At 32.7% G+C, this 26081-nt stretch overlaps 1 long non-coding RNA gene across 3 annotated transcripts; it reads left to right on the forward strand.

The window, feature by feature from the left end:
• Positions 1-22021: 22021 nt before the first annotated feature.
• On the forward strand, positions 22022-24811 carry LOC139904185 (uncharacterized). Of its 3 annotated transcripts, XR_011778694.1 has the most exons (8): positions 22029-22256; positions 22342-22414; positions 22965-23032; positions 23172-23253; positions 23346-23454; positions 23777-23871; positions 24076-24373; positions 24595-24811. It is a non-coding gene; the product is annotated as an uncharacterized lncRNA (long non-coding RNA). The 3 variants fall into 3 exon arrangements; XR_011778695.1 differs by having other exon boundaries at positions 22022-22140; positions 23777-24373; XR_011778693.1 differs by having other exon boundaries at positions 23777-24373.
• The last annotated feature ends 1270 nt before the right edge of the window (positions 24812-26081 follow it).

Below are 26081 nucleotides of genomic sequence, written 5' to 3' on the forward strand. Positions count from 1 at the left end.
GACGCCTTTTTATGTTTTAGTTCTTTTTTAAGTTATTGCCATTTGGGATATAGTTTTACTTGTAAGCCTTAATATTTTTAGACGCGACTTTTAATTTTTAGTTTTTAGTGCCTTTTTAAGTTTCAACGCGCTACTTTTTTATTTTTATTTTTCGACGCCTTTTACCTATGTATCAATTATTACTCCAATTAGTAATCTCAATTTGCGATTATAATTTTAAGTTAGTGATAGTAATAAGGTTGGGTTAGTCGAGTGTTTTTAAGTTCTATAAGTCACTCTTTTTCTTTCTTATTTTTCGACGCCTTTTATTTTTCAATTCTTTTCTTTTTCGACGCGCTCTTTTTCTTTCTTATTTCTCGCAATTCTAGTTTTAGGACATAGATTTTTATTCTACTTCTTATCTAAATTTCTTAAAATTACGAAAATTTATTTTAAGTGGTTAAATTGATAGACATCAAAATTTTCTGGTTCGTAGTAATAGTTGGATTTGTACGTGGATCGGGTTATTGGAGCCAAACAGTACTCAATTATATTGAGACCAAACGAATCCTGTTCCTCTGCTGCATCTTTTGGCTATTCGAAACGTGGGCAAAATCAGAAAAGTCTATTAATTGGATAACTTATATAATTTTTCTTTCCTTTTAAAAACTAATAGGATATTTAGTGAATGCACCGAGCAAGACGTTCACCACCTTTTGTACGTTCACCACCTGTAACTAGATCAAGACATCTAGCAAATATTGTCGCCGTTGATTTTTCTTTAGAATCGTCATCCAGTCGACCAAGTACTCCAGTTCAAATTTCCGATAATCTATTTTTTGAACCCGACCTCACAATTGAGAATCCGGAGAATATTCAGGGACAATTCATAGATCCTGAACCATTAATATTTCCTCCGGAACCACCAATTATTCAAACAGACATTGTTGAGGAACGAACCATTAAATCAGAATCCTCTAGTGATTCAGAATCAACAAATTCAATTATGGAAGTAACGGAACCTTTAAGTATGGAAGACCGAATGAGAGCTAAACGCACTGGCCAAGGTCACGCAATTACTCATCCTGACATTAATGTGCCAGATTATGAAATCAAAGGACAAATTCTACATATGGTGACTAATCAATGCCAATTTAGTGGTGCGCCGAAGGAAGATCCAAACGAACATCTTCGTACCTTTAATAGGATCTGCACACTATTTAAAATAAGAGAAGTTGAGGATGAACAGATATATCTCATGTTATTTCCCTGGACTTTAAAGGGAGAAGCCAAAGATTGGTTGGAATCGTTACCTGAAGGGGCGATTGATACATGGGACGTTTTAGTTGAAAAATTTCTTAAACAATTCTTTCCGGCATCTAAAGCCGTAAGACTTCAAGGAAAAATTGTTAAATTCACACAAAAACCAAATGAAACTCTATATGAGGCGTGGACAAGATTTGGAAAGTTATTGAGAGGATGTCCGCAACATGGTTTAGAAACCTGTCAAATAGTACAAATATTCTACCAAGGATGCGACGTCACTACAAGGAAAGACATCGATATAGCAGCCGGTGGTTCTATTATGAAGAAAACCGAAACTGATGCTTACAAAATTATTGATAACACTGCTTCCCACTCACATGAATGGCACCAAGAAAAAGATATCGTTAGATCATCTAAAGCAGCTAGAGCCGATTCTAGCCATGACTTAGATTCCATTTCAGCAAAGATAGATGCTGTCGAGAGACGAATGGAAAAGATGACTAAAGATATTCACTCAATACGAATTAGTTGTGAGCAGTGTGGAGGACCACATTTGACAAAAGATTGTCTCAGTATTGAACTAACAATGGAACAAAGAGAGAATGTTTCATATCTAAACCAAAGGCCTGAAAATAATTATCAGAATAATTATCAACCGCCAAGACCAATCTACAATCAAAACCAGAATTATAATCGAAATGTTCCATACAACAACCAACAAGGTCCTAACAATCAACAAGTATCCAATAATACTTACAATCAGCAAAGACCTAATTTTCAAAACAAACCACCACAAACCGATGATAAAAAGCCGAATTTAGAAGATATGATGACAAAGCTAGTTGAAACTCAAACGCAGTTTTTCACATCTCAGAAACAAACTAATGAACAAAATGCTCAAGCATTTAGAAATCAACAAGCTTCTATTCAAAATCTGAAACAAGAAGTAAGTAACCTAGCAAGGTTAATAGGTGAAAGAAAACCGGGAAGTTTACCTAGTGATACAAATGCTAACCCCCGGAATGAAACAGCTAAAGCCATTACCACAAGAAGTGGTACAACACTTAAACCACCTGAAATACCTGTAACTTCTGATGAAACTATTCCTACACCACAAGAACCACAACCTGATCAAGATAAGGAAAAAGAACCGGTAGTTGAAAAGGTTAATGAAGATAACACAGTTAAGGCTAAACCTTATGTTAAACCATACCAACCACCACTTCCTTACCCGAGTAAAATGAAAAAAGAGAAAATTGAAGCCGAGCAATCCAAATTCTTGGATATGTTTAAACAGATAAATGTAAATCTTCCTTTCATTGATGTGATTTCAGGAATGCCTAGATATGCTAAATTCTTGAAAGATCTAATCTCAAATAGGAAGAAAATGGAAGAACTCTCGGCTGTTACTATGAATGCTAATTGTTCAGCAGTGCTGTTGAATAAGATACCAGAAAAATTATCTGATCCAGGAAGTTTCACAATTCCATGTTTTCTGGGTAGTCTTAGTTCAATAGAAGCATTGGCAGACTTAGGTGCTAGTATAAATTTAATGCCGTATTCACTATACGTTAAACTAGACCTTGGAGAATTGAAACCAACAAGAATAAGCATACAACTAGCCGATCGATCAATAAAATATCCTAGAGGAATAATGGAGAACATGCTAGTTAAAGTTGGTACTTTAGTATTTCCAGTAGATTTTGTTGTTCTGGACATGGAAGAAGATTCTCAAGTTCCTCTCATATTAGGAAGACCATTCTTAAACACGGCTAAAGCAATGATAGACGTGTTTGGTAAAAAATTGACCCTAAGTATAGAGGACGAGAGTGTTACCGTTTCAGTTGACAGAGCAATGCAACAACCGCAATCTGCAGATGATACATGCTATTATATTCAAACTATAGACTCACATGCAGAATTATTAGAAGAATTTCCAGAATTACAAGGAACAGGAGAATGTTCTTTAGGAGAAAGTACTGAACCAATTGATGAAGCTGAAATGTTAGCTACACTAATAGCAAATGGATATGAACCAACAACAGAAGAAATTCTAATGCTAAAAGAAGAAGACAGATATCGATACAAATCATCGATAGAAGAACCTCCAACATTAGAGTTAAAGCCACTTCCAAACCATTTTGAATACGCTTATTTACATGGTGAATCTGAATTACCTGTAATAATATCGTCTTCTCTTACTGAAAATGAAAAATCACAACTCATTTCTGTGTTGAAAGCTCATAAACCAGCCATTGCATGAAAGATTCATGATATTAAAGGAATAAGTCCTTCGTATTGCACACATAAAATCCTTATGGAAGAAGGTCATAAAACATATGTGCAACGCCAACGAAGACTAAATCCTAATATGCAAGATGTTGTTAAAAAAGAAATTATTAAACTGCTAGATGCAGGTTTAATTTATCCAATTTCTGATAGTCCATGGGTAAGCCCAGTTCAATGCGCGCCTAAGAAGGGTGGCATGACTGTCATTACAAATGAGAAAAATGAGCTTATTCCTACTAGGACTGTAACAGGATGGCGTGTATGTATTGATTATAGAAAATTAAATGACGCCACCAGAAAAGATCACTTTCCCTTACCTTTCATTGATCAAATGTTGGAAAGATTAGCCGGAAACAGTTACTATTGTTTTTCTTGATGGTTTTTCCGGATACTTTCCAATTCCAATAGCACCCGAAGATCAAGAGAAAACCACGTTCACATGCCCTTATGGTACTTTTGCTTACAAACGCATGCCATTTGGACTTTGCAACGCCCCTGCAACCTTTCAAAGGTGCATGATGGCGATTTTTCACGACATGATAGAAGAATGCATGGAAGTTTTCATGGATGACTTTTCAGTCTTCGGTGATACATTTGAATCATGTTTAGTTAATCTTGAACGAATGCTTATTAGATGCGAACAATCAAATCTAGTACTTAATTGGGAGAAATGCCATTTCATGGTTAAAGAAGGCATCGTTCTTGGACATAAAATTTCAAAGGAAGGAATTGAAGTGGATAGAGCTAAAGTATATGTAATTGCTAAACTTCCACATCCCACCAATGTTAGAGGAGTTAGGAGTTTTCTAGGGCATGCCGGTTTTTACCGACGTTTCATAAAAGATTTTTCTAAAATTGCCACTCCTATGAATAAACTCCTAGAAAAGGATGCTCCATTCATCTTTTCAGATGAATGTATCAAATCTTTTAATATTCTTAAAGAGAAACTCACTAATGCGCCGATCATGATAACACCAAATTGGAATCTACCATTTGAACTTATGTGCGATGCAAGTGATTTTGCAATGGGAGCCTTTTTAGGACAAAGGATTGAAAAAAGATTTCAACCTATATATTATGCTAGTAAGACATTAGAAGGAGCACAAACAAATTACACAACTACTGAAAAAGAACTCCTTGCTATTGTCTTTGCTTTTGACAAATTTCGTTCATATCTCGTTCTAGCTAAAACGGTGGTCTATACCGACCATTCTGCTCTTAGATACCTATTTTCGAAACAAGATGCTAAACCAAGATTAATCCGTTGGATCTTACTCTTACAAGAGTTCGATATTGAATTCCGAGATAAAAGAGGAGCAGAAAATCTCACCGCCGATCATCTTTCTCGTCTTGAAAATCCCGGATTAGAAGTTCTAAATGAATCGGCCATACAAGACAACTTTCCTGATGAATATCTATTGAAGATAGATTATAATGAAATTTCATGGTTTGCAGACTATGCAAACTACTTAGTATGTGGTTTTCTTGAAAAAGGATTATCGTACCAAAAATGAAAGAAATTCTTCAGTGATATAAAACACTATTTCTGGGAAGATCCACATTTGTTTAAAAGTTGTCCAGATGGAATAATACGCCGATGTGTATTCGGAGATGAAGCTAGTAAAATTTTAAACCATTGTCACACAGAACCAACAGGAGGGCATTATGGGCCTGAACTAACAGCAAAAAAAGTTTATGATGCTGGATTCTATTGGCCTACAATTTACAAAGACGCACACCTTCTTTGCAAATCATGTGATGCTTGTCAAAGGGCCGAAAAAATAAGTCAACGTGATGAAATGCCACAAAATGTCATTCAAGTATGTGAAGTATTTGACATTTGGGGTATTGACTTTATGGGTCCATTTTCAAAATCTCATAATAATCTCTATATTCTCGTAGCCATTGATTATGTATCTAAATGGGCGGAAGCACAAGCTCTCCCAACTAACGATGCACGAGTTGTAGTCAACTTTTTAAAACATCCTTTTGCAAGGTTTGGAACACCGAAAGCTTTAATAAGTGATCGAGGAACTCATTTCTGTAATAATCAACTTGAGAAAGTTCTTAAAAGATATGGAGTAACTCATAAAATCTCCACTGCTTATCATCCACAGACAAGTAGACAAGTTGAAAATACCAACCGAGCTTTAAAACGTATTCTAGAGAAAACCGTAGGATCAAATCCGAAGGAATGGTCCATTAAATTGGAGGATGCACTCTGGGCTTTTAGAACAGCCTACAAAACTCCAATTGGAACCACACCTTTTAAACTCGTTTACGGAAAAGCATGTCATCTTCCAGTAGAAATTGAACACAAAGCATTTTGGGCTTTGAAGACATGTAATCTTGATTTACATGAAGCTGGACGTCTAAGATTAAGTCAACTAAACGAATTAGAAGAATTAAGACATGAAGCATACGAAAATTCGTTAATCTATAAAGAAAGAACGAAGAAATGGCATGATAAAAGAATCAGAAGTTCAAAAGAATTTAAAGAAGGAGACAGAGTTCTTCTTTTTAATTCACGATTCAAGCTATTTCCTGGAAAATTGAAATCAAGATGGTCTGGACCATTCATAGTCAAAAGAGTTTTCCCATACGGAACAGTAGAATTAATAAATTCAAATGGGATTGAATTTAAGGTTAATGGTCACAGAGTTAAACACTACATAGATAGTCCAATGGAAGTCGACAACGAAGTTAATCACAATTTCGTTACCACAGCTAACTAAGTGTGGGGAGAATCATGTCTTTTAAAGGTTTATGTATTTCTGTTAGAGTTAGATTTTCTGTTTTCGTGTAGTTCTCGAAAATGGAACCCGAATGGTCTTTCCCTAGCAGACCCTAAAGAACTAGTCTTCTCTCCCCATTCTGAATTTTTATTTTTTTAGGTTTTTACGAAATGAAGACTTCCTGTGAACTAAATCATGGTCTAATGCTACACGCTTTGATCACTAAACGTAATAATGACACACTTCCGAGTGAAATAGTATCAGTAATCAGAGAAAGATTGGACGGAGTAAGAAAAGAATCCAGATGCGAAGATAATAAGTTACAATTTGGTAAAGGAAAATCAAAATCCGCAGCGAAAAGAAGAGCACGACACCTAGAAAGATGTCACAAATGCGAAAAATGTTCACATGGAGGTAAATGTTCAAATAATCAAACCTATTCAAACACCGAATTTGTTACTTTATGCAGAGACGGACCGTTCATATGTTTAGAAGAAAAAACATTAAATGCTCGAGGTTACACCTATGTAGCCATGGAAAACCAATTAAACCGACTATCTTATGAGTGGGATAGATCGTATCACTAAGAATACTATCTCACATGTAAGTCTGTACAGTTTTTATTTTTATTTTTATTTTTAACCTTTTGATAATAAACGCTAATTTGTTCGCTATAAAGTATTAAATTGGTATTGAATAAAATTAGGTTTGACGACCGAAATTATTGATATCATACAAAAATTTATTACATCACTGCGAAATTTAACGTTTATTCTTAAGGTATAAATATCTTTAATCAATCAACCCAAAATATTTCAAAAATTCGTCATGAGTTAAATTAGGTCATGGAACCGAAATTACTTTACCGAAAAGAGGGGCGCATATTTTTGATAATATTTGATTGAAAGTGAGATAAAAGCCAAAAAGATTTTTAATTTTATTTTTACTTTGTTTTTAAAATTAATATTAAAATAATATAGTAAACTTGTTTAAATTAAATCAATATATTTAAAATTGTAAATATTGAAAAATTAATATAATTAATATAAGTTTGTATGTATAAAAACAAAAATATAATATGAGTTTGGTGTGAATTTATAATATGAATTTTTATTTAAGTTTTGTGTGAATTTTAAATTTTATGCATTTTTAAATTTAAGTTGTGTGAATTTAAAAACAAAAATTTACTTTATTTTGCTAAGTTAAAAATACGATTTTTAAAATTCGTCGTGAGTTGAAGACTAGGTCTTTGAACCGAAATTGCTTTACCCGAGGGAAGGACGAGAACTTTTATTATCATTATTTTTAATCTTATTGAATTAAAGTATGCCAAAAACATTAAAAAAACCCAAAAATCTAAGCTTTTAAAACAATCGCTTGAAAAAGACAAATTTTAAAATTTTGTCGAAGGACGGACTAGGACATCGATCCGAAACGACCTCATCCTAAAACAAAGGAAAACAAAATTTTAAATTTATTTTATATTTGTTTTATAAGTTAAGGCTTATTAAAAAAAAAAAAAAAACCAAACGCCGCGACTCGCGGAGTTTGAAGAACAAAAACACCGCAAGTCGCGGAGAGACCAAAATTCAGAAAAAAAATATATACGCAGAACTGATCAGTCCCAACACCAACAACCCAAATAACTGCGAAAAACACCGAAAAAACACACACAAAATTCGCAATTTTTGACCATTTTTCATCAAATCTTTCACAAAATCATGTTGAGAAGGATGCTATCAAGGAATTACTCAAGAAAAACGGTAAATTTCTACACCTAAACACCATTTAATCCGAAAATTAGTGTTCTTGAGCAATTTTATACCCAATTCGATTCTGATGCTTTTTAGTGTAATTATGCTTAAATTGCTTATGTATTATGCTTGTATAACCAAGATTGATGCTATTTAACATGATTAGAAGCCTTAAACTTCAAATTTTGAGTAATCTAGGGTTTGTGTTCTTGAGCAAATTTGGGGCTTTTTGATATAAACAGGTTATGGCCGATTTTTGTCATGAATTGTTGCTAAATTAAGTAGTGTAACATGTTTAGGTAGTTAAATGATCCAAACTTTGAGCCTAAACATGATTTTTGAGAATTAAAGTGAACTTTTTCAAGTCTAAAATTCATGAACTTGATTTTTGAGTGATAATGCCATTTGAAACTTGTTTAATTGCTAGTAATGATTATTTTGACATGTTATTTGAGTTGAATGCTTATGAACTTGGCGAACATTTTCGTATATCCTTATTTGAAAAAGTGTAGATTTGATAAAAATATGAAAATGAGCATAAGTTTGATATAAATTGGACATGTCATTGTAATCATTGTAATTGATGATTTTGCTGACACTAATGCATATTTGGATGCACAAAAATTGTGTTTGATGTGTTTTGCAGACTGAAAGGGGTGAATCTTCATCCCAAGCTCGCAATGCTCCTCCTGAGAATGCGGAACAACAGGATGTTGATAGCTATTATAAACAAGATATACCTCATCCAGTTATGACATTTTCATATATGCACTTGGAAGATTTGCACCCGAACTTGAGATTTGACAGACGTTGGATAGATTATCCAAAATACCAAAGGGGCTTGCATACTCTTCATTCTAAAGCTGTTGAAGTACCTAGGGTAATAGAATGGACACCGTTAGAAGCCGTAGAATTAGCCGAGCCAATTAGAGAATTACTTGCACAGAGGTATGGTAATTCTACTTTTAACGATTGGGTACGTTTATTCAACATGCGTAGACCTGTATATAAAGTATGGTGTGAAGAATTATTGTGTAGTATAGAAATAAATGATCGGGTAGCTGGTTTAACCGATCGATCTTTTATTAGCTTTTTGTTAGGAGGTTCGATGCGCCACATGTCTTTACTAGACATGGCTCAGGCCTTACGTATATATACGCCTGAGGAGTTAGCATCTGCCGATTGTAGAGGGTTGATATTGAACGGTAGGAAAATTGATGAAAATTTTGATACGCATGGTGTATGGAGTCAAATGACTAGCCATCACCGATTTAAAGGGGGAAATTACTCTTATTTGGATATAGATAGAGCTGAATTAAGAGTAATCCATAGGTTTTTAGCCAATTCGATTACACAACGAGGTAAGAATAAGGAAAAGGTAAATGAACAGGATTTGTTTTACCACATGTGTATTCGAGACCCACAAAGCGCTGTAAGTATACCTTATTGTGTGGGTTATTATTTATCAGCTATGGTTAGAGGGATGAGACCGCACAGTATAATAGGAGGTGGTATATTTATTACTTTGATTGCTGAATATCTCAATGTGGATATAAGTCGGGGGGATTATTAATCGAAGAACCGGAACCCCGCGATACAATTGGTTTAAATGTATATCATGGTGCAAAGGTTTTGAAAAGGCGAAATAACGCCGCAGTACAATACCATGGTAGACATCCACATGTTGAGATAAACCAACAGCCAGGTAATGTAGGAGGGGGAAATGAAATGACAGAAATGCAAAGGTTTATAGCTTCACAAGAGTATGAAAATGCTAGACATCGAGCATTTGAAGATTGGCAAGTTCATCAAAACCAAATCATAGCTCATTGCCAACATGTAGGTAGAAACTATATTCCTACTCCATCGCCCGTATTTCCTCCCTGGTCTATAGAGATCCAACCACCGTATTCTACGTATAACCCAGCCGAAGCATTCTATAACACATACGGTTATGCATGGAACCCCTACTGGTATTAGTATCATCCCTAGTCTACTTAGTTTTATTTATTTTATTATTTGTAATGTTGATACATTTAATACTTATGTTGATATTGTAATAGTTTTTATAATTTTCTAACTTTTATTAGATTTTAATAATTTTTGAATGTGGGATAATATTCCAAACTTCAAAAATATGTATATATGTTTGCAGTTTATCTTATGTACACAACAGGGTAAAACAACGCATTTTCAAAGACTGACATTAAGTTCAGCAAAAGCAACTAATTTTGACGACAAGATGCAAAATAAATGTGATATAACAACAAGACGGAATGAACAAATGATATGCACCATTTATCATTCAGCAAACAAACACAAATATGTTTGGAAACTTTGGTAAAATTTAATCATTTCTACGCTAATCACCCTCAATAATTTAAATTGTTATTGATTTCTTGCAAATGAGGGCATTGCAAGATCTTAAGTGTGGGAAGAGGTTAAATTCTTTCGGAATTTTAAAATTTTTTACTTTATACACTTGCTTACCATTAAAAATACTAGTAAAGCAGTAGTTGTATTAGAATCTAGTGCTGTCTGATAATAAAGAACAGTCCTAGTCTTATATACTGACTACCCAATTTTAGTAAAAAATTTCAAAATTTTCAATTAAATGAACTCAAAATCATGTTTATACATATTTATGAATGATAAAACTAGGTTTTAACACCGAAATTATTGTTACCTCGAAAAGGACATAAATTGAGAAACAAACCAAAATGTTAGAATTCATTCAAAATGGAATAGAGGACAATAAAAAGGAAAATAAAAGCCAAGTGTGGGAAAATTTACCAAGTTATTTTAAACATATGTCACATATTTCTGTAACAAATAACTGAAAATACTTTTGCTTTGGACTAAACTAAAAAGTTTTACCCGATTTACTGTAAGAAAGATGGATCTACACGATGAATCAATTCCATCATTTAAAGGAAGTAAAGTCTTCCGAAAAAGACACGCGCTTCTTGATTTAGGTCATGAAGTTGTCGTTCAGACCAGCTGTAGGTTAACGAAAAATCTAGAAAAGTCATCACTAAAATCAGCAGGAAATCCACGGACCTCAGCATCAAACAGGGTCGCCAAGTGGTCAGACTTATCCTAACCATGAGAGGATCTGTCTTGTAAAATGGGGGGCACCGTGCAAATTAGCTGGATAAGACTAATGAATCAGATCCCCAGAAAGGATAATCTCCTTAAAGATCAAAAATCAGCTTTTAAGACTGATATTACTCAATCCTAGAGATTGACCTTAAAGATTGAGAATTACAAACTCATGGAATTCGATGATATCTAAACTCGAGCTTGAACGAGAAAATATTTTGATCAAATTAAAACCGATTTGTTTTTTGAAAACCCTATTTTCAATGCGTTCATTACCTTTGAACGTAAAATCCTAGGAATTCACCTGGAATTCATTAGGTCACCTGAACCAAATCGGGTGTCAACCGTAAGAATGGTGGTTGCATAGCATGGTCAAAGACAGGACCTTGTGCCAGATCGAAAAATTATAAGGGTGAGCTTTACTATTGCTCCTACAAAGGATAGTAATTGTGTCTGACACGTTATAGACCATAATTAAAAGCATGTCAGCGGACATTGCCTTAAACAGTGCTTGTTCAACGCTTTCCTTTACAACCGGACGGTAGTTTACCGAAAGGTAATATACGGAACAAGTAAACTGGATGTGTTGCTTTCTCAATACAAGGTTAGCAAGTGGGTGACACAAAACCACAAGTTTTGAGCTAAAATTTCAAATCTGAAACCCACCAAACCCACAAAAAGAATTTGCAAACACCGGTGAAGGGTTATTCCGGAAAATTTATCTAGGGTAAAAACTAGATTTAATTTTCAAAAGATCAAATGTTTTCATAAAGATCCAATTTCCTTAATGGATCTAAATTTTTATAGTCATGTGAGACTGTAAACCATATCGTTACTACCATTGTTTATAATGCCGTATAGAAATCACTGATGTACAAAGTGTGAAGAATAAAGAAGTGATTCTAGTATTTCAAGACTATATTGCTTGAGGACAAGCAACGCTCAAGTGTGGGAATATTTGATAATGCTAAAAACGAACATATATTTCATAGCATTATTCCTCAAGAAAGACAAGCTTTTAGTTGCAATTGTTCTATTTACAAGTGATATTCGTTTAAATAATAAAAGGTGAAGACAAAAGACAGATTCGACGAATTGAAGACGCAAACGACCAAAAAGCTCAAAAGTACATAATACAATCAAAGAGGTTCCAATTATTGATAAGAAACGTCTCGAAATTACAAGAGTACAAGATTCAAAACGCAAAGTACAAGATATTAAATTGTACGCAAGGACGTTCAAAAATCCGGAACCGGGACCAGAGTCAACTCTCAACGCTCGACGCAACGGACTAAAAATTACAAGTCAACTATGCACATAAATATAATATAATATTTAAATAATTACTAAAATTATTTATATATTATATTTATTTATATAATCCGTCGACAAGCTAGGAGCCAAGGCTTGGTGAGCTGTGAAAACAAACTCCGCGACTCGTGGAGTTTGAAGAGCAAAAACACCGCGAGTTGCGGAGCAGCCAAATTCGAAAATCCCTATAAAACCCAACGAATTCTGATCATTTTTATCATCAATATATCCATCCTCTCTATATCTATACGTAATATATATTTATATTTTAATTTTAATTTTAATTTTAAATCCTAATAATAAGGATATGTTAGCGAATGTTGTAAGGGTGTAAGTCGAAATTCTGTCCGTGTAACGATACGCTATTTTTAATCATTGTAAGTTATGTTCAACCTTTTTAATTTAATGTCTCGTAGCTAAGTTATTATTATGCTTATTTAATACCGAAGTAATCATGATGTTGGGCTAATTACTAAAATTGGGTAATTGGGCTTTATACCATAATTGGGGTTTGGACAAAAGAACGACACTTGTGGAAATTAGACTATGGGCTATTAATGGGCTTTATATTTGTTTAACTAAATGATAGTTTGTTAATTTTAAATATAAAGATTTACAATTGGACGTCCCTATAAATAACCATATACACTCAATCGGACACGATGGGCGGGATATTTATATGTACGAATAATCGTTCATTTAACCGGACACGGGAATGGATTAATAGTCACTAGAATTATTAAAACAGGGGTAAAATTATGTACAAGGACACTTTGCATGATTGATAACAAAGTATTAAAACCTTGGGTTACACGCAGTCGATATCCTGGTGTAATTATTAAACAAAGTAATAAAACCTTGTTACAGTTTAAGTCCCCAATTAGTTGAAATATTTAACTTCGGGTATAAGGATAATTTGACGAGGACACTCGCACTTTATATTTATGACTGATGGACTGTTATGGACAAAAACCAGACGGACATATTAAATAATCCAGGACAAAGGACAATTAACCCATGGGCATAAAACTAAAATCAACACGTCAAACATCATAATTACGGAAGTTTAAATAAGCATAATTTTTTTATTTCATATTTAATTTCCTTTATTTTATATTTAATTGCACTTCTAATTATCGCACTTTTATTTATTGTTATTGTATTTAATTGCACTTTTAATTATCGTACTTTTTATTTTATCGCACTTTTATTTATCACAATTTCATTATCGTTATTTACTTTACGCTTTAAATTAAGTCTTTTATTTATTTAATATTTTACATTTTGTTTTAACTGCGACTAAAGTTTTAAAATCGACAAACCGGTCATTAAACGGTAAAAACCCCCCTTTAAAATAATAATATTACTTATATATATATTCGCATTTTTATAAAATAAAACTAATATAGCGTTAAGCTTTGTTTAAAGATTTTTTTTTCCCTGTGGAACGAACCGGACTTACTAAAAACTACACTACTCTACGATTAGGTACACTGTCTATAGTGTTGTAGCAAGGTTTAGGTATATCCATTCTCTAAATAAATAAATATCTTGTGTAAAATTGTATCGTATTTAATAGTATTTCGTTGTAAAAATAAAGCTATTTTATATACACCTCGCATAACATCAAAGACATTTAACGGCATAGTGTAGTATTACATGTTAATTTAATTGAACACCTTATATAAAAGTCATATGAAATAAACTCTAAGAGAACATTTATTTGTCATAGTCGTATTATAACATAAGCTAACAGGACATATGATATTTATGTCGTATCATTGTAAAATCTTAGGACACTTTAATTATTTAGATAGGACCTTTTTTCTGAGACCTAGTAAAATAGGGTCCTGAAAGCTACTTAAATAGGACCAGACAATATTTAGGGTCCCATTATGATATATCCTTTTAATGTAGGGTCCTAAAAAACTATTTAGTTGGACACTTCATATTTTTGTGTCCTATTATCATAAATTTTCACAGGACACTTAGTAAGTGGATCATAAGAGAGGAGTTTATAAGAAATTTATCTATTAGTGTCTCATTATGTGTTTATGTAATAGGACAGTTGATATGAACGTTATATGGAATAAACTTTTAGAGGCCATTTATTTCCAAGAGTCTTATTAAATTGTAACGTATTAAGACATTTGGTACTTTTGTCCCATTAATGTATGTTATTAGGACACTTAAAGTTTTAAAAGAACGGATGAGTTTTTTGGGGTCCTAATTATCATAAGATTTAATATGAGATAATAGGACATTTAAATTGTGTATTATATAGAGAAACTTTATAAGACATTTAAATGTTGTTGTCTCATTATTTGGTAACGTAATAGGACACATGATATAACGATCATAAGAAATGTACTTTTATAAGACGTTTATTTTTGCGAGTCGTATTATAGTTGAACATAATAGGACATTTAGATTCTTTAATAGGACTGCTTGGTTATTTGGGTCTTAATTATCATATGATTTCATAGGATGCTTTAATTGTGAATCATAAAACGGTACTTTATAAGACATTTAACGGTTTAGTGTCATTATGTGTTAATTCAATAAGACACTTTATATATAAGTCGTATGAAATAAACTGTCATAGGACATTTATTTGTCCTAGTCGTATTATATCATAAGCTAATAGGATATGTAATATTTATCTCGTATCATTGTAAATTTTTAGGACATATTTATTCTTTAATAGGTTAGTTATTTGGGTCTTAATTATCATATGATTTCATATGACACTTTAATTATGAATCATAAATGGTACTTTATAAGACATTTAACGGTTTAGTATCGCATTATGTGTTAATTTAATAAGACACTTTATATAAAAGTTATATCAAATAAATTATCATAGAACGTTTATTTGTCCTAGTCGTATTATATCTTAAGCTAATAGGAAATGTGATAATTATGTCGTATCACAGTAAATTTTTATGAGACTTTGATTCTTTAATATGACGGATGAGTTTTTGAGGTCTTAATTATCATATGATGATATAGGACATTTTAATTATGAATCATAAAATGGAATTTTATAAGACATTTAACGGTTTGGTGTCGCATTATGAAAAATATTAGATTGCATCAGTGAACTAAGTAGTCAAAAAATTTAAGATGTATGTGTATCCGATAATCATCTACCAAGTACCATTTACAGTATCTCTTAACAATGCTCAAAATACAGCCTAATATTGTTGATATGCTTCTATCTTCTCCTTTTCTTTTCTTTTTCATAACGGCAAAGAACATTAATATTAAAATTAAAGGTCTAAAATTCCAACATCAAATTAATGTTGAGACTTATGCCAACAACATAAAAAGAGTATGGGACCCTTATAACTATAAGAGTATGACAATCTGCATCATAATACAATCCAGCAAGATCTTACAAAACGCTACAAATAGATAGCATAATCAAAAATAAGTTTCATTGAGTAAAGCAGGCTGAAAAATCCAAACATGAATTTGGTAAGAATGGCAAACACTTGAATTAACAGCCCACGAGAATGATTTCATCTTGATGGTCCAAACCGAGGCCTTCCAACACGTATACATGCCACTAAACATAGCCATATTTCTAATTGTTCCAAATGATCCAAGACGAACACGCGCCTATAATACACTAAAATTCAGAATCACTAACCCCATACCTGAACTCCACTAGATACAAAAGTCTTGCAACTTGCTTGGTAAAGGCATAGTAAGGTTCCACCATTTTGGAAGTGTCGACCAAATCATAAACTATCGATGACAATGTAGAAGGAGATGTGCAACCGTTTCTTCACCATTCATACAACAAAAACATGAGTCCATCGTTTCCTTTTCTTGCCATTGCCAAGTTGTCCAGATTTAGAAGCATGTTCTTGTTCCTAAGGAAAAGCTTTAGTTCTCCCATTATCCCATACTCTTCTGCTTTTTCTGAATCTAAACGTGCCTTATCTTTAGCTTTTGCTTCAGCCAAGAAATAATTATCTTTTCGAACTTCACGAGCAGCTCCTTTCGCTTCACGCTTTACAAGTTTCTTTAACTTACTATCCTCTGCCCGTTGACGATCTCGGCCATAATCTCTATTGTTCACAAAGCCGCCAAACATAAGCAAAACAACCACTTTCATCAACTCACTTTACAACCTATACCGATTCGCTAAAAGTTAAAGGTGGTAATTTCGACCCATTTATATGGGACAGTAAACTAAAATTGCACAAAGAACATATCCAATTGTGTTTTAGTGCATAAAAGTCCTATTTCACAAATAATTCCAAGACAGGTGGAAAAACTGCTTTGGAAGAGGTATAACATGTAGTGTCCGTCGACTTTCTTCTCTATCAGTTGCACGGTCGCTTTCATTTTGTCTTTTAAAGCAACAGGAATGTGATCTTGTCTTGTTAAATCCACTAGTAAACTGGAAATAGGTAAAAAAAAAAATCATAAATAAATAGTCAAACTCCACAGATGGATGTTTCCTCAACTTAAGATTCATAGAAATTATAACACCAAATGTTTCAAAAGTTCATAATCATTCATATCTCGTTATCACAAAAGCAGGTGTCTCATGTGTTGTCAGGCGATTGAGGAAACTAGCTAGCTGTGCAACGATCCCCATCCTAAGCATTGATAACTCACTAGCCGTCCTCAACCCAATGGGTGTCTTCTCCTATAATTCATTTTGTTCCTTTGTCAGAAAACAAATATGAAACTTCAAATCATATAACGAAATGGAGGTAAGAATGATTAGAACAAGATTACGATGCCAATTTGGGTTTTGCTTTACTCTAACGGGTAAAATGGGTAATATAATCAATTATATCTAGAGATGGAACAAGTCAAATGGGTTTAATAATTAATAATATTAAAAAGAGAAACAGGTCATATGTGTTATCGGTGAAATGTTGTCCAAAGTATGTTTTATGTATAAAACCTCCTAAGTTGTTCTATTGATATATTCAGATTATTCCTGTGGAAGTATATTTTTAAATCATACGTGGTAAAAACTATTTATAAAAGATGCTAATAGATATTCAAGAAGGTGTTAAGTGGATCAGCCCGACTGGGTTTTTAATATTCTTCCAGTTTTCTGCCCCCATCGCCCAACCCGCCTGAATCACCCATTTGTGACCTGTAGATGTATTCTGGTTTTAACTGGCTTTGTCTTTCATTTATGTAGATCAATAAAATAGTGAGCTATGCAGTCATAAAATGAGATGCATACAAGATGGTGTGATATACCTCTTCGGCCGGCTTAAATCTTCATCATAATCCATCACTCCACCAAGTTCCGAGAACATCTCTTCGTGCCCTTGTAAATCAACATCGGCCTGCTCACAGGTTGTAACTTCTGCCACAAAGTAAGTAAGACGCATCGACAAAAATATCTAGTGAATCCATTAACATAAGAAAATCCAGAGGCTTTATATCATCTACAATGCCACATATACATAAAAGAGGCTTTGGGGGACCTAAACTCCATTAAATGATATAGCTGAAAAAAATGTAAGTGTGAGTGTTCAATAACACGAGTATCTCAACTACCAAATACTACATCGATTATTTGTTTTAAATCTTTAGGAATGATGAAACTCACCTCGGAGTCTTGAGATGGTTCGGGTTTTTTGTTCAAAGCTGACATTAACAACCTCCGTAGAAATACTATTGCCTCTGGGCATAACTTTTTTGACTACTTGAAGACCTATCTATATAGTAATACCAAAATCACTAAATTTTAACACTTTTAGAAAGATATAATTAAAAAGAATTGGAGAGAATGCATAATGCACTAGCAGAAAGAACCATTGAGCATAACAAAGAGTCGATCGCTATATCACGTCGAGATCACAATAAACATCTAGCATTTAACCATTGACAAATGAAAAAAGACTCCTAAACATATCTAATAATATAAGAAGCATCGTTATCGATCATCACTTTTTGCTCGTTATTGATCATCTCTTTTGATCCACCTAAGTCATTGTTTACCTTGAACACACACACACACAAAATTAGTACCCAAACAATCTATGTTTGTCTATCTTCTCTCTAGTATAGTCAATAATTAATTAATGTCGTAGACGTAGTTTACGTAAAATTATATTTTCCGTACTTAATGTATACGAAGTAGATATTTAAAAAATGTAATGAAGGAAAACATATGCCTTGCAAATACATTTATGAAGACTTTCCGCCCACATAACTCTTCCCTTAGAGCAGTTTGTAGTCTATAAGTTTAATAGCCATTCAAAAGCTATGGGTTGAAATTGCCACTTCTATTGAAATCAACAACAAAAAGTAAAAGTACCTCATGTGATTCATAATAGACACGTCTTAGCTTTCCCGTTATATAGCAAAATATATGTACTTTGTAATCAGGTGACGTGATTGCCATTCATTTTTTCATCCAGAAGCACCCTACAAGCAAGTACATAAGCGCATACAATTTTAATAAAGATAAAAATATTATTAAAAATAAATACTTAATCCGGATATGTCCTTCAAACAAACAAGCATGGGTAGTAAAATTAAAATAAGAAATTAGTAAAAATAAAATTAGTTGCTTTAATCCTTTAGTTCATCCAGAAGTAGCAGCAAAATATAGTTTATTTTGTAAGACTCATATTAACCACCTGATTTTTCTAATGAAACTTCACTCATTAAATTTGTAATAGTCTATTATTTTAAATACATTACCAGAAATGTTAGTTGGGACAAATCAATTAAACAAATTGTAAGATAGTGAGTATTAGTGTAACAACAATTTTCATATAATCGGTAAGAAGCAATTAAGTATTCAAAAATTGTCAATATCGAAACAAATTGCTTTAACTAACCAAAAATTACTCTAGGAGAAAGCTCCTTTTCAAGAACTTGTTCAAAAGTTACTGCGTGGAATCCACCAGTTTCAATCACAAAAGCATGACACATATTGACATTTCTAGTTCTGTATAATAAATCCTCCAAGCATGTTCAGACAGTGTGCCTTCATCTCTTTAATATTTAGTTTCTAGGGTTTCTCCTTCAGACGCCATTGAAATTACCAAAATCAGCGAAACTAAAACACTGTTCGAAATCAGACGGTATGTTTGTATCTGTAAATTCAAAACACTGATTTGTGAAAAACTGGAAATGAACTAATTTGGGGGTGTGAGTGAAAGAATGCAAAGTGAATACTGTATAGCTTTTGGAAACTCAATTTGAATCTTAGTAAAATTGTGTTGAAATTGATTTTAACTTTTGAGGATGCAAATTGAGGGGAATAAGCGGGTCTAGTTGAAATTTGGGAAAATTTTTATGGATTTTGAATTTAGTGTCACTTGTATCACCTTCGCGGTTGAATCTGAATATATCTGGTTTTCATATGTTAAGTCCCTCAATTCCAAATTTATTGTCCAACCAGTTTAAAAAAAAAAATCTGTCACATGTATTTTTTTGTTCACTTTTCAATCTTATCGTTACTTTTTACCTATCTTTTTATCTTACATATATAAAATAGGGGCACAAAAGAATTTTATCACATTATTTTTTTTTCATTTATAGATGTGAACAATTAATTTGAAACATTATTCTGCAAATGTAGTAGCATGTCATTTAAAGGGCATATAATTAATAAATATAAATTATACTTCGTGGATCCCGGTGTTTTCAGGATAGTATGTTATGAGTACCAAACAACAATATAAAGATAGTATCTATAGTCGATCTCGGTGTTTTCAGCCGACTACAAACAACAAAAATAAAGACAAACATAATGAAACTTCTAAATGCACCCGCCAACAAAACAGACCATCGAAAAAATTCGTCAATCGAATCTTTCCTACAGATGACCGATAAACTACCTAGAGACCTCCTAAAAGACATTGCCCTATAAGATTAGTCCGACAATGGTCAACACATAGTCGAGTAAACCACAACCTTAACAATTATCTTTTTGTTCCTCTGCGCCATGAAATAGTTAATCGAACTCTAAACTCGTCTATTGAATTCCTTAAAGAAATAGAAATATTAAGCCAACGACCAATCTTGCATCAAATTTGATAGGAAGTATCGCATCAGAGAAATAAATGTCTATGGGATTCTTTTGATACATCACAAAGACAACAAACCTGAGTTGTCAAAGACCATGCCCTAACATCCAGATTACGAAGAGTAGTCAGGCGGTGAAGTTTGATACGCTAAAGGAAGATGTTAATTTTAATAGCAACCAGCTTGCACCAGAGTATGGATAGAGAAATGAGGTTGAATATGAACATCTATAATGTTTTTGGCTATCGATACCATGGGGAAATTCATCCTACCACCAATCGTCGTCATTATTCGGAAGGGAAACAACATTCAGAGCGCTAACAAGTTCATTAAGTTGCGATTCGTCTACTCCACCCCTTATGTCTCTACGCCAAACCCAATGCCATCAAGAGAACAATGGCCTACTATCAAGCCATGGATCATGCCAAAAATCACAATTTCCATTACCTGCTCGACATCGAAGACTATCGGCTGGAATTATGTTATAATATGCAGCTCATTGATGCATCTATAAATACTTGCCCAAGGACCCGAGTGAATTAGATTTTCAAGGAAGGATATCGCCTATGATTTGACCGTGAATTACGAAGATAACTGAAGCCCAACATGAATCTTTATTGTTGAAAAATCTCCACCACCATTTGTAGAGAAGTGTTAAGAGACTTTAAACAATTAATCGCAAGTCCTCCACGCTCATAAGGATTTTGAACCAAACGTTAATCTAGTCAATGAATTTTTCTTTCGTTTTCCTTTTCACCCCTAAAAAAATATGAGCGAGGTGATTTAGTCTTGTTAACAATTTCAGTCGGGACTTTGAATAGAGACGTATAATAAGTTCCAATCATCCCTAATATGGATTTAACTAAAGGGCCATCTTTAAGATTTTATCCCTCAGGCTTTCTTTAAGATTTTAGAAAATGTTTTAGTCATTTATACTTTGATTAAAAGCACTCAAAAAACTTCTTAATAATTACCCGACTAACTTTAATATACTATATTTTGTGCATATAATTTTTTAAAGATAGCTCTTAGGCCTATTACTAGAAAACTCCTATATTTTATTTTATATTTCATTTAATTAATTTATAATTGATTTACCTCACCATCTCAAAATAATTGTCCTGTTTAACTTTTCAAAGTCAATGTTTTTAAGTTTTGACTTTTATTAGTTCATTTTTGTTTTTTTAATATATAATATATAATATTTGATTAAATAATTGATTGATTTTTAAATGTGTATTCATTGGATATATTATTATATGAATAAATTGATTTTTGATGTGTTTTCGGTATATAATATTTTTGTGTTTTAAGATAATGTAATCATCTTTGATCTTAGCCATTGGATGTGTTTTTAGGAGGCTAATCTAACCATTAATTTCATTTGATTCAATGATCAAAAGTATACATGGTGACATGTACGTAAATTGGTTAATTTACCTAAGTTTAAACTAAATAAAATTAATTTATTAAAATGTTATTATTTACTGGTATAATTTTACTCTGGTAGATACAAAATTGAATGGTTGTTGCCAAAAATCTTGGCATAATTCCGGTTTAAGAAGAACCAAATTTCTCTCCTTCACAAACGCGACTTTTTCATCTGTAAACCTTTTCAATTTCTTATTAGCAATTTCTCTATCGATCAAAGTGTTCATATCCACCGAATCTTAAATCATGTATGTAAAAATTATTGTCTGATGTAAAAGTTTATTAGTGTTTGATGTTTGATTTTGTGTCGAAATGTACATATAAATGCTGTTTATAATTCGACAATGGAAACAATCGAATATCGGTACGTTTTGGTTAGGGTTTGTTAACACATTAAATGGTTTATTTATAATTTATTTTAATCGATTTAATGGTTATACTTCGTGAAGGTCGTGGGATCTGACTATTAGGGTTTCAAATCGCATTAGCGTCATTATCGTCTCCGATTACTCTTCATATCAGGTATGTACCTTATTGTTTGTTAATTCATTTTATATCTCGTATAATTATTTAGATCGAATGTCTAGAGATACATGTATGAAATTAGAAATTAACAAACAGGATAATGAATCTTTAAATACGTGAATTGTCGTTTATATTGGACAAATGTGTGATTTGATTGATGACCAGTATCATAAAAATGATATTCACAACTAAACCATTAACCAGTTGCAAGTACATGTATAGTAGCATTATTATAGTATTAACAGATGTAGCCGCAATAAAACATATAACACCTTTATTTTTTGTATTATTGTAATTGTATTTCATTGACAGTTGTAATGGGTACGAATACAGTTCTTAAGATCGTTATTTTGCTCTTTGATTGTTGTTTCAATTCTGACGTAGATGAACCTACAAGAATTTATTAATTTTTGGGGATTTATAAGATCGAGGAAGAGCTTGCAACATTACCCAAAGTGACTAGCCCTTTAATCGTGTGGTGTTCATTTCTAAATTAAGTTATTATTCTAATTACTAATCACTTGAAAATTCTTTCACAATATTTTAGGAGAAAATTGGTTGTGGTTCTGCACCTTCGTGGTACATTACAGCTTCTCAACAACACTCACCGTCATCGTAAGTGCAATTATTTTGTGTTTATTATATATTATTCCAACTATTAAATTTCATCATTGCACTTCAATGAGCTGATTTGTTTATTTATAGTTTTAGATTAAGATTATTTGTGATCAATGGTTAAATTTCTAAAATGCAGGTATACGATGGGAATGCTAACTTTATATAAGGTCAATGTAGCCTTACATAGATGTTAATGTTGAGGCAAATGCACAACTTAAGTGAGCTGAACTAGTTATTTATAGTTATGGTTTTATGTTATTTGTGATTGTGATTGTGATTCGTGATATACGGTTAAATTTCTCAAAAACAGGTATATGAGAGGCAGGCTAACTTTAAAAAAGCTCAATATAACCATTAGTTATATGTCTCTTAATAATGCTGAGACAAATGCACAACTTATCACAACCCCAATAAAGAAGGTACATATCGTTACATTTATTTTATAAATCATGAAATGATGATATTTCACAACTGATTATATAAATATTTCTCGTTTATAGCTATATATGTGGCTATTAATATTCAGAGATCTTGTGGCTATTTATGGCGTTAAAGTTTAAGATATAATGAATTATCTGGAACAATACATATTATCAATGTCCGTATGTGTACATGTCTGGTTTTAAGTTTCGAAAAGTCAAAGTTATATACAGAGTATGAGTTTGTTGAGTGTAGGTTGCATTTATATTTGTATAATTACAAATTATATTGCTAAAAATGATATGGAGTTTGTTTGTGCAGAGTCACGGGATGATGAAGGAAGGCGAGCATGTAGCTCTTCTCCACAGTGGAAGACGATCCATTTGGCAGTCCCAATCAAACGATAAAATATTCAGGTCAGAAATGTATAAATAAAAGCAATCAAGTTACTTTTGAGGCCAAACTTACTGATGCTGCAATTTTGATTTTAAAATCACTATCTGTGTGTTTGACTTTTAAGGTTTTGATATTTGTGATTTTCTGATATATAAGCCAATGTTCTTGAAGGGATCAGTGTTTTATAAATTTATATAGCTGATGTAGAAACTTTTTGTGTCAAGTTTGTTTTGTTTGTGTAAAGGTAGTTCCAGTGAGGGCATAACATCTTATCACACAAACTTTACTAGCACTTGGGGTTTGCGAAGAGGAAAAAGTCAACAATCAGGATAGGTCAAGCATTTATGCATGTAGAAATGGATTAATACCATCTTTTTGCCTCAGATTTGTGGGATTTCATTAGAAAGCAGAGCTACTTTCATCATGCAAAAGCGCTTTCGATGTCACATGCCTCCACCTGAAGAAAGATTAGCCTATACCAGAACATAAAATGTAACTTGTTGGAAAAGTGCCATATTTCAGGTTGTTTAATTTCTATTTATGATTTGCATTGTTGGAAATATTTCACACTTAGGGTTTTATGAAGATTGAGTAGCAAAAGACTTGTAATAAGCAGAAAAACGTTTTAAAATAAGTAATCCCGAATACCCGCGCTCTAGCATTCCTCTATATATGATTCTAATTTGACCATTGATTAATATATCATTATTTTGTATTATTTTGATGCGGGTTCTTTTATTCAGGTTGGCAGGTATATGTATGCAATGCAGCGCAGACTTACAACAGCCTGTTCTCACTTTATTGCCGACACCCTACTAGACGCAGCCTCAACGCGAACACTATCACCACTTACTGCTACCGAACCGCCAGAAAACAAGGCAGAATCGTTATCAAATGTTATTCGATGTCTTTATAAGTTGGATTATATATGAATTTTTTATGTTTGGTGTTTTTCATATTATGAGAATAATTTATAATTTATTGAAATATAATTATGTTTTATTTCATATTTGATTTCTAGTACAAATTATTAATTGGGTGTCCATAATCATATTAAGTTAAAACTGAAATTGATAAAACCGCCTAAACTACGAAAACAGAACTGGATTGGGATTTTCGAAGCAAACCTGAACATCTGATCTGGATCCGATTACCGAGCCGGGCTCGAATATTCGGACCGAATCTAAATACCCGAATCAGAACCGCATGCGAACCGGAACCAAATATCCGAACAGGATCTAAATATCGATCCAAAACTGATCCGGAACTATTATGACTTAATAGGACTTCGTATAATTATGTCATAATAAACTGGATATAATATCATTATATTATGACTTTTTCATGGTACTAAAGTAACATATTATTATATATTAGGACTCATTTTGTGGTTTTAAGGTTTAAGATATTTATATTATGACTTTTTTTAGTGGTACTAACATTAAAAATCATTATATAAGGACCCTTTTATGTGGTACTAAAGTAACATTTGTGCATATTAGGACCTTTTTTCTTGGTGCTAAACAAGAATATCGATGCATTAGGACTCTTTTTATTGGTACTAATGTAATATTTTTTTATAACAGGACTCTTATTTGGGTACTAACATGATAATGTGACCAATTTTGTTAGTCCTTACGAAATATAAAATTTAAATAGGACCCCTTTGTTGGTATTAATGTAATTAATTTTTACTTTTGGGACCCTTTTGTATGTCTCAATTTTAGAAAAAGTCACTCGATATGTACTTTTAAGGACTTTTCCGTGTGGTTGTTAATTATATTATAGGACCTGATCATTGGTTTCATAATCTTATGACCTTTTAGGACACTTTTGTAATTTCAATACTTTATACGATCGCGTTAGATACAACCCCCATTGGTAGGTCCTATCAAGCCCAAAGGTCCTATAAAGTGGCTTTATATGACCAAATTGGGGGTCCTATAGGAGCATTTTTCTTGTAGTGCGGTTGATAAAAGGTTGATTGTGGATGAATTCATTAAACAGAAAAAGCAACCTACAGCTGAGGAGACTGAATTATGGTGTTATGATATGGTTAAATATTTCCAATTGCAATGGGAAAACTTGATCAGAGGAAAAGGCATGAGCTCTGATGAAGATGATGTATTGGAAGTTGAAGATGAATATCATGCATTGAATGAGAATGAATTGAGGGGTGGTGACCCTTCAATTTTGCTTTGATATAGGTCCTTATTTCTTCTCAGTTGCT

Source organism: Rutidosis leptorrhynchoides, chromosome 4 (assembly GCF_046630445.1).
Source record: "Rutidosis leptorrhynchoides isolate AG116_Rl617_1_P2 chromosome 4, CSIRO_AGI_Rlap_v1, whole genome shotgun sequence".
NCBI lineage: Eukaryota > Viridiplantae > Streptophyta > Magnoliopsida > Asterales > Asteraceae > Rutidosis > Rutidosis leptorrhynchoides.